Genomic DNA, 5,357 nt, shown 5'->3' with positions numbered 1-5,357 from the left:
TTGAGTGACTATGTGCACTTTAGAGAAGAACGTAAAATAAGAATAACATTTCCATATTCCTTCCTACAAAACATGGCTATAAATCGCAGCTGTAACTTGACAGGGCTTTTGAAGAAGCAGTAATAACAATCCTGAGCCTTTTGTCAGTCAGCGGTTTCAGTGCCTTCAACAGTGACTTTGATGTCGGTAGGTTCGATTCCTCCTCAGTCCAAGAGTATTAAGCGGGGCGGGAGAGGGTGGAGTTACAATTTTACGCTGTGGTCATCTTCTTCCCTTTGTGATTATTTGCCCAATGGCTTTAGATCCTGAGATTTCCATCACCTGAGCACGAAGGAATCACGTTCCAGTCTGGCCAATCGGATGAGAGCAGGGAGCAAAGATGCCTTGGACCAGTTGTATAAAGAAGCAAGGCTGACTGGGAATATAACTAATCAGTAAGAGTATGACTGATCCTAAGGATATACCTTCCTGAAACTGTGTACCCCTGCGGCAACCTGCCCTCACCACACTATCGCCACCTCTTTCTTCAGTGTCCTCATTAATTTGCATAGCGCTTTGACATCCAGGTAAGGCTGCATATCTGATTTCTGTAATAATCAAACATGTTTATAAATTATGTTTTTATTCCTTATGAAAGTCCACTGAAATATTACAAAGCAAAGTATACTTAGCGTGGTACCAGTAAACGGATATTTTGAAACTGGTTAACTGTGATGGATCGTTGGTGTCACATTACTTGTATTATTTGGTGCAAAGCCAGAACAAAGTGAAATGGTAATCTATAGTGGGTAAACCAAGTTGTTATTGATGCACATTTTCAAAAGAAAAACAAGTCTCTTTGTGTTGTGGTTCGCATTTTTCTCGCCGGCTTATCATACATTTTCTGAGGGACAGAAAAAAAAAACAAATAATACACTTTTGAGTCACAAGGGAGGTCTATGCAAATGCATCCATTGTGTCAGTAATGTCGAGATAAAAAATCTTAACTCCAGCACATCTGTTTCTCTTCCGTGACAGCTGGCGCTGATTTAATTTATGATTTTTCGTTGTTCCTTGAAAGCTCAGTAAAGGAACATTATGACATACCGTGTGTGTGTGTGTGTGTGTGTGTGATGGGATTAGCAAAGCCGACTGCTTTAGTTTATTTATGAATAAAGTTGTCTGAAATGGTAACACGTATTTTTTTTACTTTGATTTGTGCAGTGCTGGCTGTCGCTTGCTATCAGCTAGACTGAAGCTTGGGGTTGTAGGAGGATGTTGTGGACATGATAAGCGAGTGCTTTTCTTTGAACCTTTATGTCCCACTGTGTCTGTCCAGCTGGGTGTGCTGAACAATTTCTTGTCTCCACTTCTGTATATGAACAACAAAGCTGACTACTGCACGACATGTGTCCTGCAACTCACGATTGACTTAATTTTAAAACAGTGTGTGTGTGTGTGTGTGTGTGTGTGTGTGTGTGTGTGTGTGTGTGTGTGTGTTGGGGGGTTGAACATATTAGCTTGATATGCGCTTCGGTGTTCTAGCATGATTCATAGATGGCACGCACGATGCTGGTTGAAATTAAAAATAGCAACATCTCCAAGGCAGTGTTGTCCTGGAGGTTTGAAGTAAACATGCAAATAATGCTGTTGTAGAGGAAACCATCTCTGTCATCTGTGAGGCTTAACAGTAAGATTAGTCTTTTCCTGCACCCCTCCTGCAAACAGAACAGGGGTACACTGGGGTTGTGATTTTATTATCACAGTAGCTTTGTTGCTGTAAAATAGTGTATATTACTATGCTACCCCTTCTTAAGAAAAAGTAGTTTCTTTGATAAAGATACTTTTCCAGATGCATGTGCCCTAATTCCTCATTCTCTGTTTGATAGGTACAGTCTCTGTTGCTAAACTTCTTCATCAGTAACAATTTGCATCAGATTCAGACTTCTTAACTACACATTGCTAGCTTGCAGTTTTAAGTAACCAGAAAAGTATAAGAACTTTGATCCTTTGCCCTCTGAAATGGAGATTTTGACTTCAGTGATGTTGGCAAAGCGGGTCAGACTTGAGTTCGACACATACAACATTTACTTTACCATTGCAGCTTTAATTGTTTAAAAACATTGCTGCTGTGGTTCTTCACTTACAAGTAGCTTTGCATGTTCACAATAAATGCAATGAAATACAGCCTTAATTTTCTGTCAGATATAGGTCCAGTAAAGGTAATGATTACCATACCTGGAGTGCAGTGACTTGGCATAATTGAGAAAAAACATGAGTTTAAACAAATGTCCAATGTGAATGTTTGCTGCATCACAACATTTTGAGGGCTTCCCCACAACCATCTTAAATTAGTTTCCTATAAATGCACTGCTCCATCTTCAGTTTTATTTACAGAACTGGGGCAATACATATTTATACTGCACCAAGCATTGCAGTTAGATGCCCAAAGGTTTTGTGTGTGTAAACTGAGGCTGATCTCAACATCATTCTTAGCACTGTTGGTCATCCGCAGTGCAACTGGACAACTCCGTGATAAACTTGAATAGGACAATAGCCATATTCATTTTTTTTATGATTTTTTTTTTTAGTTATGGTTACCACCGTAGCATATACAGTTATTCTAAATACATACCTATCTCATATGATGTCAAAACAGGATCATGAGAAAAGTAAATAGTTAAAAAAAAAAAAAGTAACCAGTTGTATTTGCTTCAGTTCAGTAGATAAAATTAAATGTTCCTGATGCAGAGAATTTGACATTATTTTATTTGAATTTAAACCTTTGATGATACATACATGAAGTGTTTTAGCCTTTTTATGCTGTTTCCAAGATGTGTAGTATACTTGATCAAACCAGATTCTTGTGGCAAATGTGAAATACTGACACGCTTAAAGGAGCAAGTTCCATGTTTTCACACATTTAATCTGATAATTTAAGTGATTCCTGTGTTTCCTGTCTGTACGGAGTTCCTCTTTGTATATATACTGTTCTGGCTTTCCTTGTTTTCCCTCTGTAATTTGTCAAGAATCTAATGCTCTGTGTTGCCCATGCCAACATGCTGTGTATTATGCTTTGTGTTATGTACATATGACTGAGAAAAATAGGCATGAGTGAAGAGAAACCCCATCTTTTCCTTGTGTTTTCTTAAAATTATAATTACTTGTCTAAATCTGACAAGTCTGGAACAGTTTCATCTGTTCAGTGATGCTGTGAATGCAGGTGCAGGTGTTTCTTCTATTCATTACTTTTCCAGAATGTAACTCATGCCAGTAACATTCTTCTGGTCGTGGTTTTGGCAGTTGCTTTACTCTTATCTCAGTGTCTTTTGTTTTCCAAGTACCTCCTACTGAGAGTCCTGTTTCTGACCGGCTGTCTGTTTTTTGACATTTTTTTCTTTTTTTTTTTTGATGGGTTTATCACTGTGAGTATTTCCCCTCTTTGCCTCCACACAGACTTCCCTAATCACTTTAATGACTGGAATTTTCTGACAAGTTTCTGGTTCTGTATTTTGCACTATGGGCAATTAATTTTCAGTTTCTGCACCAATGTTACATGTCATGTTTTATGTGTTCTTCCCTTTTCGTTTCTGCATTGATATATTTCCCTTTAAAAACATTCTGGTAAGACTCAGAATGGTTTCTGATAACACAGATCCTTATCCCAGCCAAAGCCGGGTTTGTATTTATTTTGGAGTTGCACAACTGTATATTTCTCAGTTCAGGGCTGTGTATTTTTAGCTATGTGTCAGACAGCTACTGCTTCCTACTCACACATGTTTTACTAGAGGGGTATATATTTGGGATTTTGTTTCAAAAGTTTTTCATTTTTACTAGGGATATATTCTAGCCACAGAGTGTTTTTCTGTGCCACATTGCCTCATGATTTACATAATGCCTTATAACTGAGGGCAATCTTGTTCAGTTATGAAATGTGTTAAGTTGGGTATCAGAATTACTGGGTGTAGTATTTTACCCCAAAGGGTTTGAATGTCTGTATGTGTTGCATGGTACTTTTTCCTGTTTCCATGGATGCATGTTTATTCTACTTTCCTCGTTACTTGTTTGTTTTATGTTTGCAGACATATGGTTTCTTAGTAAGTGTAACCATACATCCAAAGTCTAGAAGACCATTTATTTCTTTTCACTCTGTTAGTAGCCCTTTTAATTCCTTTCTATCCACTAGTACCATACATTTTGTAAATTTGCTAGAGGCACAGACACCATATGTTGATTCTGCAATTCTATTAGTTACTTTTTCCCATTCAATTGGCACATTTTCCTCAGCATGTTGGTTAGAAATCATAGTTTTGATGGGCTCAACATTTGCATTTTCATTACCAGCATGTTGGAAGTTGCGATTTTGTTGGACATGGTGTTCCCATTGTAATGTTAGCAGTGCACCTCTTTACACATCTGTTTGGTTACAGATGAAAATCACACACTCTTAGTTGCAGGTTTAGGTTGTTGAATTTTAAATAGTACGTTATTAGCTAGTAACCTTTTAGTTATTTAGTTCATTAACAGAAATATAAAAAGTGTAATTTTTGTAATGTGTTTAACAAATTATTGCATCAGTTCTCATTGTGTCATATATCATCAAAATTAATTTAGTGAAACCCAACTCTATGAACCACAGAATCTGGCTGTAACATAGGCCCCAAAGGGGGGACAAGTCCTGCTGTTCTCAATATTAGCACTTGATAAACCAGGTTCTGATGAATTAGACTTGATAATATCTATCTCGGTCAAACCTAGTTTAATAAAATATTTATATACACTTTTCCCTGTTTGGACTTTTCAGAAATATACAGAGATAATTCATTGTGCAAGGACTTTGTCAGTAACCTTAACCCACTGACAGGCTGATGGTCAGCAGGCTGTATAGGTACAAAATACCTTGGTAAGTGGTGCTGCTGCTCCATTTAACTCCTACTAAATCCATCTATACATTTGTAGATATTAAAGAAGGCTGTTAAGCTGTATCAGTACAAAAAGGTAGGCTGCTACTCCCTTAATTGCTGAAACAAGTCCATCAGCAAACTTGATTGAGCAATCAATTTTGTGCTAATACAGCATTATTAAAAAAAATCTGCCAACCTCTACTTTAACAAATACCAAACACCAGAAAGAATGTTGCAAAGCTTAGTTGAAATGAGAGTTCATCACAGGTCAGCAACCAGAACACCTGAATTTCAAACTGCATATTCCCCACCATATCTGCATAAAACTACATGGTGCTTCTTAATCTATTTTTTTTTCAAAAATCTTTATTATGGTATTTTAAGAATAAAGCACAAGTAACACCAATAAAGACCATTGTCAGCAGTGAAAATGATATGTTGGTATGTATTAGAAATCACTGGTTAATGTACAAT

General features: G+C 37.2%; 1 protein-coding gene across 1 annotated transcript in view; it reads left to right on the top strand.

The window, feature by feature from the left end:
• Positions 1-406: 406 nt before the first annotated feature.
• GLUL (glutamate-ammonia ligase) overlaps positions 407-5,357 on the top strand; it is a 62,489-nt gene continuing 57,538 nt past the window's right edge. Inside the window, exon 1 of the mRNA XM_044085388.1 lies at positions 407-566. The gene's annotated coding sequence lies outside the window, so the exon portion shown is untranslated. The remainder of the gene's footprint in view (positions 567-5,357) is intronic.

This window comes from Protopterus annectens, chromosome 10.part0 (genome assembly GCF_019279795.1).
Source record: "Protopterus annectens isolate FY-2018-M chromosome 10.part0, PAN1.0, whole genome shotgun sequence".
Lineage (NCBI taxonomy): Eukaryota > Metazoa > Chordata > Ceratodontiformes > Protopteridae > Protopterus > Protopterus annectens.
The sequence above is the reverse complement of the archived record's forward strand: the minus strand, read 5'-3'. Positions and strand labels throughout refer to the sequence as shown.